Source organism: Vicugna pacos, chromosome 12 (assembly GCF_048564905.1).
Source record: "Vicugna pacos chromosome 12, VicPac4, whole genome shotgun sequence".
NCBI lineage: Eukaryota > Metazoa > Chordata > Mammalia > Artiodactyla > Camelidae > Vicugna > Vicugna pacos.
The window spans coordinates 45,000,348-45,012,898 of record NC_132998.1 but is presented as its reverse complement, the minus strand read 5'-3'; the positions used below and the strand labels follow the sequence as shown (position 1 = coordinate 45,012,898).

The 12,551-nt window shown below is 37.1% G+C and overlaps 1 protein-coding gene across 2 annotated transcripts in view; it reads right to left on the bottom strand.

Annotated features, from left to right (window-relative positions):
• PPFIA2 (PTPRF interacting protein alpha 2) overlaps positions 1 to 12,551 on the bottom strand; it is a 391,656-nt gene that overhangs the window by 339,630 nt on the left and 39,475 nt on the right. The window lies entirely within an intron of this gene.

Here is a 12,551-nt window from a genome sequence, read left to right as displayed (position 1 = left end):
CAAGTTGTATTTCTCTTCTTAATACTGCATTAGAAAAGAATTATATATCCTTTGCTTAAACCAAGACAACAGGCCTCAAGTGGCGTAGTCTATGCTAAGCCCGTCACCAAACTGAGGAGACTTAACTTAGTGTTGGCTCTCCCAGAGACGGTATCTTAGACCAGTCAGGAACTGCCCAATCAGCCTTAGTTAAGTAATCTGCCTGAGAGATCCCTGCCTTCCCTTAAAGGAAAGTAACTCTGCTGCAACTAGTGTGGTTTCGGCCTAGTTTATTCAACTTGTTCCCGCTCCCGTCTGTCTATGTCTCATTTTGAACAGCTCCCCGGAGCGTCTTTCTAGTTTGCTAGACTGAATGCTGCTCCACTTGAATCGACTTTTGCTCATATAAACTCCAATGTTTGGTATGCCTCAGTTTATCTTCTAACAGCTTTTAGTGTGAGAAGAGGGAGCCAAAGGAGACCCCTGAGGGCCCAGGAGCCACGAGCGACCAGCCGGGGTACCTGCTGAGCCCCTGGGCTCGCTGCCTCCTCGCCGCCTCAGGAGCCGGCGGGTCGTCCCTCCAGGAGCCTCCGCAGCTTTTTGCCGGAGGAGCTTCCGGACGGCGTTTAAATGCATCTCAAGTGTCGAGGCTCCGTCTGGAAACCGGCCTAAGCCGGACTGGGTCCAATTTAGAAACGGGGCCAGGTGCAGGGTCAGACTGGGTCCCACTTAGAAAGGGGGGCCGGGTCCAGGGTCGGACCACTGAGGAGGTAGAACCGGGACTGGTTCCGGGTCAGACGGGGTCCGGCTTAAGCCGGACTTGGGTCAAGCGTGAAGCGTCAGGTGAAGAAATTTTTGTTCTGAGGCTGAACAAGCAGGTTAAGCTTTACCCGAGATAATCTTGAATTACGGCGGCCACAGAGAGAACTTTCAACATGGATACACTTTTCCGTTTACGAGGCGTCCTAAGGAAAAGGGGGCCTCGGGCAAGCACTCCCTGAAAGGAGTCGAGGGAAAACCACGTTCCCTCCTCCTCATGCGTCTCTGGAGATCAGGACAAGGCCAGCGGGGGACATCCCACTTGTTCCAGAGCCTGCAGAAGCCTGGGGGAAACTGGCAGAAGACAGCAAACGGTAAGATTTTTTTTTTTTTTTTATCAAAGTCAGCCCTGTCTGATTTCTATCTGTGATGCCTGGTGGAGAGAGGAGAGTAAAACTTCAGGTTGTCAGACTGGCAGGCCAAAAAACAAGTGTGAGAATTGAATCTTTGAACTGACTTGTGAATTTGCTTTCGAGTACTGATTGATAGTTGATCCTTTCCCAGGATGGCTGTTGCCTTCTTAACTGTCTCTTGTGTCCTAAGAACTTGGCTTGGCAACAGACAGGTTGGAGGGCGAAAAAATATGACTGGACAGAAATGTGAGTGGCACTCCGTTGGTGGCCAGGGTCTAACTAACAATTGTAGCTCTCAGGGGATTTGTCTGAGTCTTTCTTTCTTCTGGTTTTAGAAATGGCTCTGGGTCTTGGGAGGGTGATTTTTTTGCACTCTTTGGGGACATCTCTTGCATGCACAGGATTGTTCAATGCTGCCAGTGAAGTCCCTGAGTAAGGGTCAAAATGACCCCCCCCCCAAAAAAAATTGGATGTCCTATCTTTGCCGTCTAGTTAATTCTGGGTTTGCCACAAAAATTATTTGAGGCTAGTCTGTAAGGACCACAGTTACCTCATTTGAAAAGCAAAGATAAACTTATATAATGGTAAGAGTAACAACAAAGATCACACTTGACATGTAAGTGAAAATGTTTTGAAAAACACTTGTTCATTGAAGGCCAAGGTCTACGAACTGTATGTCTAGCATTTTCAAATTTTAAAGAAAAGTTCAAATTCCTGTTTTTAGGCTTTTTAAAGATGTTTTCTTCTGCCAAATATAAAATTTGTCATAGCTTGTGAAAAAGTAAATGATAAGTGTATTTCTATAAGGAATAAAGGTTCTTATTGTTTATAAGAATAAAATATGGAACCTGAAAATTTTCTCTGTCCAAAGGTTGGTTTGTTTTTTTTTTCACATTTCAAAGCGTATGGTTCTAGAACATGTGTTTCAAAACAATTTGTATCAGTATATAAAAAATTACTAGTTCTACTTCTGGTACTGGACATTATGTTTAAGATTAAATCAAAATGCTCCAAGTGGTTGGGACAATTCTGGCACTTAGTCACCATTCAGCAAAGTTCAGCTCTTACTAAGTGCAGCTTCTGTAGCTGCTGCTATTACTACTGCTTATACGTGTTAGACAAAGACACGATTCCTTCCTTTTTGGGGCTTGGGTTAAACTGATCCATGCATTTAGAAGGATCTAGGGCACCATCTCTGGAATGCTGGAGCTCTGCTTGGGCATTCATCCATATCATTTTTTGATGCCTCAGCCTTGGCTTTGGGTCAGATTACTTGAGGGAACTCCTGTCTCCAAGACTTCTAAAATGTACGATCTTAATTAAGTCACTTAACCTCTTTTTTTACTATAAAATGAGGATGAAAATAATAGCTGACTTAATGGGTTATCGTGAAATTTAAATGACATATTTCACATAAAGCACTTACAACAGCATATTAAACTTAGTCAGTGCTCAGTAAATAAATATCAATCACTGCCTAATCTATCATTTTTCTCCTTCAGTGTTGTAAAAATGGAAGTGAGATTATTCATTAAAACTATCTAAATAGAGGCTTATTACTTACGCTTCATTTCATCGCGTAACTGTTCTTCTGATAAACCCTGAACTGAAGTCTTTTTCTGATTTCAATTAACCTCACAAGAGTAAGCTGTATATATTCTAGGAGTAAAAAGAATACAAAAGAATGTGGCTGAAAGCTTAGATTTATGAGAGTTGGGTAAGTAAGGAAAGAGAAAGAGAAAAAGCATCAGACTGGTAACTTGAGAAAGTGAGAGAAAACGTGGGCTGTAAGCAGGAATTTCCTATCACTTGCTTCTAGCAGCTGGTCGCTGGGTAAGAATAAGAAAAATAGGGCAGCTGGCAGACACCCGGGCTGCTGCAGCTTCTCGTCGGAGACCACCCCCACCAGTCCCACAAATGGCACTGGGACTGCTCTTGTCTAGTGCCACACTCTAGCCCAGATTTTGCAAGCTGGTGTAGTTATGCACACACAGCCCTTTGATGTACAAACGTGCTGTAGCATGTCCCTGCCTAAATGAATCTTTTCTCAGTCCATTTTCTTTCCCAGTGACTACTCTGTTTCTCTCTTGCCGTTGACAGCCAAAATTATAATGTCGTCACCACTAGTTCCCGCCACCGTTAAGTACTGCCCAGTCCACTCCTGTCTAGCTTCAAAAACTACCACTCTGGGGAAGCCAGTCTTGCTGACATCACCAAATTATTGAAGTCCATTTTACTACCTGTCAGTAGCATTTCCTGGAGTTGTTCACATCCTTTTTCAAAACACTGAGATTTATAGAACACACTAAGGATTTGGGGGTTTTAGCCAAGGTACGCTATAAAACCACAAAAAAGGTTTTATGGGAGGGAGGGCTCTAGTGACACGACGCTCTTTGGGTTTTATTCCTATTTCTCTAGTGTATCCTTGTCAAACAAAACTCTAAAGGCCGGTTGTTATGAACTGACTGTTTATGTCACTCTCAAATTCACGTGTTGGAGTCTAATCCTCATAGTGATGGTATCAGGAGGTAGAGCTTTGAGGACATGATTAGCTTTGGATGAAGCAAGAGGGTGAAGCTCTCATAATGGAATTAGTGTCCTAAGAAGAGGAGTAGCACCAAAGCTCTCGCTCTCTCCTCCCTTTGAGGACACAGAGAAAAGGCAGATGTCTGCCACGTCAGGGAAAGGGCCCTCAGCAAGAACCAAATCTGTCGGCATCTTGATCTTGGACTTCCCAAGAAATAAAAGAAATAAATGCTGTTGTTTAAGTCACCCAGACTATAGGATTATGGCAGCCTAAGATCAGATACAGGGGTTCCCCAGGGTTCAGTCTGGAGACCTCCTCCTTCTTTCTCTACGCTTTTTATCTGGGGGTTTTTGTCCAATTCCAGTTCCATAACTTTTAAAGACTATCTACATGCGTCAATGAATTCCAAATTTGTACTTTTCACCTTTCAAACTTCCTCTGAGCTCCAGATTTTTATACAATATACTTATCCTACATTTTACTGGCATCTCACAGGCACCTCAAACTTAAGCTTAAAAATTCTTTTTTATACCCTCGTAATTGAGTTTCACTCTTACTCTTGCCCATCTAAAAAACAAACAAAAAACAACTTTAGCACCCACAGATTACAAAGCAGAAAATACCTGTTAGTCATTCTCGATTCTTCACCCTTCCTTAATCCTCCAGACTATCCCTTAAGTCTTCTCTAAATCAGTCCCTAATACATCATCTTCTCTTCCTCACCATTGCTATGACTGTGGCCCAACTCACTGTTGTCTATCCTAGAAACTCCAACAATGTGCCCCTTAGTCTTCTTATTCTGTCTATCCTCTTGTCCTCCTCCACTTGCTTAGCAGGCAACCTGTTAAGCAAGACTCCCTTCATTACTCAAAACCTTTTAAGTAAAACGCAAATCCTATTGTGGCCTGCCAATCTCAACTTAACCCTGTACCTTGCCTACCCTTTCACCTTCATTTCATGGCACTGGGGACTTGCTGCAGTGACCATCCCTTAGATCCCAGCATGCCCCCTGTTCTGTCTTACCCACGCTATTTCCTCTCCCGGGAACTCCCTTCCTCCTCATCTTCATACAGCGATTCTTTCTTAATTCTTCAATTCCCAGTTTAAGTGTCCCCTACTCATGGAGTCCCTATTCACTTCATCTATATGAATCCCTCTTGTTATTCTCTGTTTCTCAACCATTTGTTCCTCATCGAATTAAAAAAAAATTATATGTACTTGTTGCCTATTTTCTAGGTATCTGTATTTTTCATTACACTGTAAAATACAAAAAGGTGAGATCTTATTCCTTGTATTCATTAATGCATGCTCAGTATCTAGCACATTGGCTGGATTTGTAGCACTCAATATGCCAAATGAATGAACTCAAGTATGAAATAGGCATTCAACATGCACTTAAATAGTTAAGTAGGGTTTATTATAAATTATACAATATAAAAATATTTAACTATATTGCTATTCAGTAACCTTTAAATATTACACGTAATTGTTACGTGGAAGTTTTTTGAGTTCACCAAGTTTTTACTGAACCCAGTATCTACTTTATGCCCAGAATACTGCAGGATATTATGGGGAGAGTTGAATAAAAATAAAGATAGACATTACTCTTAAAATAAAAAAGTTACAATCTTGAGGAGCTAATGTTTAAATACACAACATGAAAAAAATATATACAGTGATTTCATGATGTGATAAAAGGCTGTAAAATATTTAATGAAACTTAATGAGTCTCTTTGATAAAAAGCCATGGCCCTCCAAAAAGTTAGCACCTGTGAGATGAGATAAAGTAAATAACAATAGCAGGTCCCTCTAAAGTTGCAGAATTGTATTACATATGTGTGTGCACATGCAAAATTCATGTGCCTTGGCAATTTTTAATACCTGGAGATAATATATAAGAAAAATTCAGAATTGTAGTTATCTAAAAAAATGTCAAAGTGCATAATACTTTGGGGTAGTAAAATATAATATACAAACATTTATTAGTAAACTACCTTGTGTCTATCCTCTGGCTGGTGTCAGACTGGCAAAAATTAATAATGTTTAGTACCTACTCACAGTGTGTCCATAGTCCACTTGGAGGGAGAGGGAAGTAAAATAATTATATAAATACCAAATCAATACACAGTTCAACAAATGCTATAAAAGAGATGTACACACAGAGATGCTATGGAAGCCTCACCATTGGGGAGTCAAGTAATTTGCTTGTTGGATTGTGAGCTGGATTTACACAGGGCATGTAATTTGAGCCAGACCTTGAGGACAAGTAGAGTTTTGACTGTTCATTAAGTGGGAGTAGCTTATTCTAGACAGAAGGAGTAACTTGTTCAAAGTCATAAGCCTGAGAGAAAATGGCATGTCTGTGGAATATGGAAAGGAGGACAGTCTCAGTGAATTAATACTGTAGAGTGTTGGAGCATACAAGACTTTGCCTACCCAGAGCCGAAACATACCACTTAAAGGTAAAAATGCAAAAACCCAAACCAAATAAGGTGATACAGTGGGTTGTTTTGTCATGACGCAAAACTGCCTAATCAGTCCTTCAACTTTTTTCTGCTGTGTTTTCATCTTTGTTAAATGAGAAGTAGTTTCTTTTTTGGAGAAACTATAGTCTGTAAGGACTCAAATCATAAATCAAAGCATGTTCTAAAGCTTTATTGCCTGGTTTGGAGCTGCAAGGCACAGGTGGCAACTGGACACTGGAAATGTGGCTACTACCACATGTTGAAATGATAATATTTTTGGATACATTGGTTTACATAAAACACATTATTAATATTATTTTGCCTATGAGCATACCTCGGAGATATTGCTGGTTTGGTTCCAGACCACTGCAATAAAGCAAATATCAAAAAAAAGTGAGTGACACAAGTATTTTGATTTCCCAGTGCATAGAAAAGTTATGTTTACACTACTGTGTTCTGTTAACTGTATATTTATCAGTATGTCTAAAAAAAATGTGTACCTTAGTTAAAAATACGTTGTTGCTTAAAAATGCTAACCATCATCTGAACCTTCAGCAAGTCTGAGTCTTTTTGCAAGAGTAACATCAAAGATCACTGATCACAGATCGCATAATAAGCATAATAATAATGACCAAGTTTGAAACATTGTGAGAATATGTGACACAGAGTCACAGTGAGCAGATGCTGTTGGGAAAATGACATCGATAGACTTGCTCGAGGCAAGGCTGCCACAGACCTTCAATTTGTAAAACACACAGTATCTGCAAAGGACAGGAGGTGAAGTGCAATAAAATGAGGTCTGCCTGTATTTATTTTTTCTATTTTTAAGTGACTTCTGGAAAGTTTTAAACTACATGTACACTATTAAAGAGTACTGTTCTAAAAGGATTATAAAACAAGTTAATGGACAATACCAACTTAGAAGATTAGGGATTATTCCATACTGAGCCCATAAAATCCTCTCTGTGTGATTTAAATGAAAACCATAAAAGTTTAGCATTATAAGACACGGAAGTATTCTCTTATATTTGTGGAAAAGCATTGAGTATTTTTTAAAAATGTAGTTTCACCCACAGAAGCTGTATTTTATAATTTTAATTAAACCTGGAAAGCTTCTACGGTATTGTGCTGCTTTAGTGGAGAAATTCATGACCACCTTTATTTTTTTAATGAGGCTATTTACTGTGTTACTTTTGTTATTTCCACAAGCTTAGAAAATTAACATACAAAAATACTTTTCTGATGCATGTATATTGCCCTTCCTTTGAATCTGCTGATTTTAGTAGCATTTGTACATGTTAAAGCTAAAGATAAAAATAAAAATCAGGTAGAAATATATAGCAATTATATTTATTGTGATTATCTTTTTTAAATTTTGAGAAATATAAAAGTACAGAGGAGGACAACATAATTTAGAATCAAATTGAAAATGGCTTAGAATGGTCAAAATCTATTGGCCAGAACTAAACTAGAGATTTGGGGAACCATCCACCAATTACTCTAAAATTAAGGAAAATACATTTAGCAATTACTTGGAAGTTGATAAACCTCATGTAAAAAGTTTTCTGAGGTTATTTTAATAAAATTATTACTTGTGGAAAAATTACAAGTAATACTTATTTAGTTGAATTAACATGAAGCAATAGTGACAGTCAGTAACATTAAACTTTATAACAATAACAATAAACATTAAACCACATAGATCCACTAATTTCTGTGAAGTGCCTTAAAATAAAATGGATTATTACTAGCTACTGTGTTTAGGGAAATCTGCTAATATAAGACACTCAGTTTACAGCCTTCTTCGAATGATTGGGAATAACACAGCTGTTAAAATGCATGAGATTACACTGTAATAGAATCCTTTACCTAATAACAAATCAGGCCAGAAATACTAATAAACATAATCACTGGCCCTTAATGGAAGATTTCTGCTAATTTTGAAAGCTTTACAATTAGCTGTGATTCAATGAACCTGATTTCCTGTTAAACTGTTAGGGAAGGCAAAACCAGTTGTCTTAGGAAGGTGATGCTTAAGATTCTATGTGAATTTTTACTTTCCAAGGCAAGGTAATTTTAAAAATAAAATTGTGTCATTATTTTTGTAACTCTAAAAAAATTCATGCATTGCTCTAAGATTAAAATACACTTCTTCTTTTAAATACTCATGACCCACCAGGGCCATCAGGTTACCAGCATCTCAGACTTTCTCTCGCTCTTCTCATTGTGCAGGTACCCCCATCACATCAGCCTTCTTTCTGCTTCAGCTCTGCAAGCCTTTTCTGTCCTGAGGATCCTTTGTCCTTGCTCTTCCCTTTTCCTAGAAGGCTATGTTCAGTCCTCTCCTAACTAGCTCCTTTTCATTTAAGTCTTGGTTCCAACATTTCTACTTCAAAGGCATCTTTCCAGAGCTCCCTTTTTAAGTGTGAATCATTTCCCCTAATGCAAGAATTACTTTTCTTTTCTTCAGAACAACCATCACATTTGAATTTATCTTGTTAATGCTTGTGCATAGTTGTTTGTTGTTGAACTTGCCTCTGTAGAATATATACTCCATGAGAGCAGAAACATTTTTGGCTTGTCCATCTCCGCTAACACACTACCATTAATGAAGTAATGGTATACATACACACTCACATACTGCACCCATTCAGAGACTCGTGCATATTTTTAAATATATTTATTGTCATATTTCCTCTTGATATTTGGAAGCCATTTTTTTCCATTAAAAATCTATTGAGAGTTTTCAAAGTCCATAGGCATATTTCTGTAGCATATGTTTTAATGATTAAAAGAGTATTCCACCATTTGAATATTCTAGACTTTGTTATCAAATCCCCTGTTGTTGGGTAGTTTAGTTTCCTACAATTTTTTCATTATTATAAGCAATATTTTGATTCACATTCTTGTTGGTGGATATTTGAACACTTGCCTGATTATTTCCTCCAGATATATTCTCCTAAGTTAAATTGCTAATAAAAATATACATATTTAAAATTTTAACTCATATTACCATAGTGTCCTCCAAAAGTGTTCTACCAGTTTCTACTTACATCAACATTATGTAAAAGACACTATTTCTCCATAGACTTGGCAATATGAAAATTATCAATACTTGTCAATTCCATAGAGGAGGATATATCATTCCTTTTTGAATGAATTGTTCATAGCTTTTGGAACATTAGAAAGTTTATCTTTTTCAATGATTTCTAAGATATAGTTACATATTAAGATTATTTAATATGTAGTCAAATAACTCTGTTACATATATTTTTTTCCAATTTTATATATATTTTATCTTTTTTGTGTGTTTAGCTGTTTTATAGTAACATCTGTTTTCCCTTCAGGATTTTTATTTTTAGTATCAAGTTTTAAAAGTTACCACTTTAGCCCAAGACCATGAAAATCACACACACATATACACAAATATACATACATTATAATCTGTATCACACATGTACATGTTACATATAGATCTCACTTTCATCTTTAACATTTAACAAAAATCTACAAATAGAGAAATCACTTTATAAGTTTGAAAGTGTTAAGGCTTATACCAGGGTACCATTTATAATAGTTTGATACAAAGTGCTTAATATTTTCTGTTGATCTCAAAGAGAACCTCACAAATAATGTTGTTCCTGGATAGGACAAAAATGCTAAGATCTCTTAATGCAAATGTGTCTTTCCCAACTGAATTTAACTTTCGTTTATAAGGGGCTGCCTAAACTTCTACGTAGACTTAGAAACTTAGAGTATGAGTTTAGTAAAAAGTGTCAGTTACAGAGATTACATGTCTTTAAGTTGCATTTCAGTACCAAGTAATGTTTTCAGTTATGACTAATGAATAGCCTACTCTCAAATATATCCTGAAGGTAGCTAGAGTTTGGAACATTGTGATTTAACAGGTGGCTTACTGAGTGACTCAGCCCCTTCACTCTGGCTCTAAAAACAACATAAAGGGACTTTTTAGTGGGACATCACTGTTCTTTTTTTTTTTTTTTTTTGACATCAAGCACACAGAAAAAAGACTGGGTTATACTTCCAATTGTGCTGTCTTTAACTTGGACAATGAAGCTACCATCCTATCAGTGCCTAAGTCTTCTTTAAATATTGTTATTTTCAACCACATCTCCAAGAGAAGTGATGGTGTGCCTAGAGTCCCACTGAGTAAGTAAAGTTTGCTTTATTATAAACTCATTATTCTCAAGGCAGATGCTGAAGCCTATTTTTGAAAGCCTGAAATATTAACTTTATTTTCTTGCTCTTTTTGTGCAAAAGAGAAATTAATAATGACACATTTTCACCTGTATGATACATGGCGATGATTAGTATTTCTATGGTTTCCTTTAGTATTTCAGTGCACATTTATTTGAAAATACCATAAATAATAATAAAGCTGTTGTGAAGACTGACTGTATGCTAAGAGTTTTGAGTATATTAATTAATTTAATCTTCATAGCAACTTTATGAGGTTAGTACTATTTGTATTCCTATCGGACAGAAAAAAAAAATTGACTCACCGGAAATAAAGACACTTGCCCAAGGTCACACAGCTAGGAATGGCAGAGCTAAGACACAAAGCCAGGCAGACTGCTTCTATAAACCCTCTCGAAGAGTATACTGTCTACTGCTTCATGTAACTTTCATTCTTCTCCAGCTTCCATAACCTGAAGTTTTGTCAGGGTTACAATGAAAGCGATAGACAACATTTTGTTGATTCAGCAAGGCCAATGTCTACAGTTCTGCAGCAACCCAATTTCAATTACTCCTGACAAGTTCTGGAAATCCTAATGTGTTAGCAGTATGTCATAGGCTTGCCAGTGTATTTAGCCTGTACCATATTTCCCATGCCATTACCATGAAGTTTCCTACTGTCTAACTCTCAGATCAGCCTGATTCATTTATTCATCAAAACTTATTGAATACTTACTGTGTGCTCATTACTGTTCTATTCACTGGTAAAATAGCAGAGAATAAAACAAAATCCTTGGTCTTAAGAAGCCTATATTCTAGATAAAAGTGATGAGTGATAAATAATTCGTCTGTTAGCACTAAGGGCTATGGACAAAAAAGTCAAAGATGGGAGAAGTCATTTTATATAAGATGGTGAGGCTAGGCCTCCACAATAAGATGACATCTGATTAAAAACCTAATGAAGTAAAGTAGTGACCCATGTAGACCTCTGGGAAAAGAGCACTCCAGGAAGAGTTCTGAAGAACATCCAGAGTACCAGTGTGATTGGAGGGAAGAAAACAGAGGAGAGTAGCATGATCAAAGAAATAGAGGGGCAGAAGGAATGGAAAATATGTATGTGAGTATGTGCACATGTGTGTACATGTACACATACATGCACACATTTCTATGTATTTCAAGTAGAGCCAAGAAGGTTAAGTGCTGGTTTTCATGGGTGTATGAGAGAAAGAAAATTAAATATAAGATGACTTCAAATGTTGAGCCTAAGCAACTGGAAGAATGGAATCTATTAGAAAGATGTTGAAGGCAGTTGGGTAAGCAATTTGGGGGGGGGGGATTTGATGTTCAAATTATAGATATATTAAATTTGAGATTCCTATTCAATGTCAAAATGGAGCTATTGAATAACCAAATGTGGTTGTGAGCCCTCCTTGAGAAAGCATTACTAGCTAGAGATGAAATCTTAGAGTTGTCACATTATGAACTATATTTAATGCCATGAGGCTGGATGAGATCACTCTCAGAGTCCATATGAAAAGAGAAGACAGAGGACCAACTTTGGTGTCTGTTGATATTTAGAGAGGAATTACATTGTTTGAATCAAGAAAAAGAATTAGAATATAAAATCTGAAGGAACAGATGATCTGAATATCCTTTAGACAATAGTGTATGACAACACTATGTTTTGCAACTCCACTTTCATAAAAGATATATAGTAAAGTTCGTATAGATATTTTACTTGAATAAGGGAAGAGACTTTAGCTTTACCAATGAACCAATAAGCATATAAAGTTGATATTATTTTATGAAAATAAAGGCAATGAACAAGGATGTATATGTTAATTCTTGGCATGGATTAGAGCCATGAGCACATGCCAACACTTATCATTTAGAACAGGTAATGATGGAGGCCTTGTATAAATATCTTTAAATAGTCAATGGATGTTAACAAAAAGGAAAGTCTGTTTACAAAATTCATGGAGTCATTCTTATTATTATTAATCTGGCACACAGTAAGAGGTCAAGTGTTGAAAAAAAAATAAAAGTGCTCCTTGGCTCTAATCTCAAAATGGCCCAAGAACCCCGGTACATATATGCAGATAATTTCCTAATATACATAGTGGAACATAGAAATAAGACAATTTTTACATAGACTTCTAATCCTGGGAACATTTATGAGACAGAATTTTTTAGTTGTCATTCATCTATTTC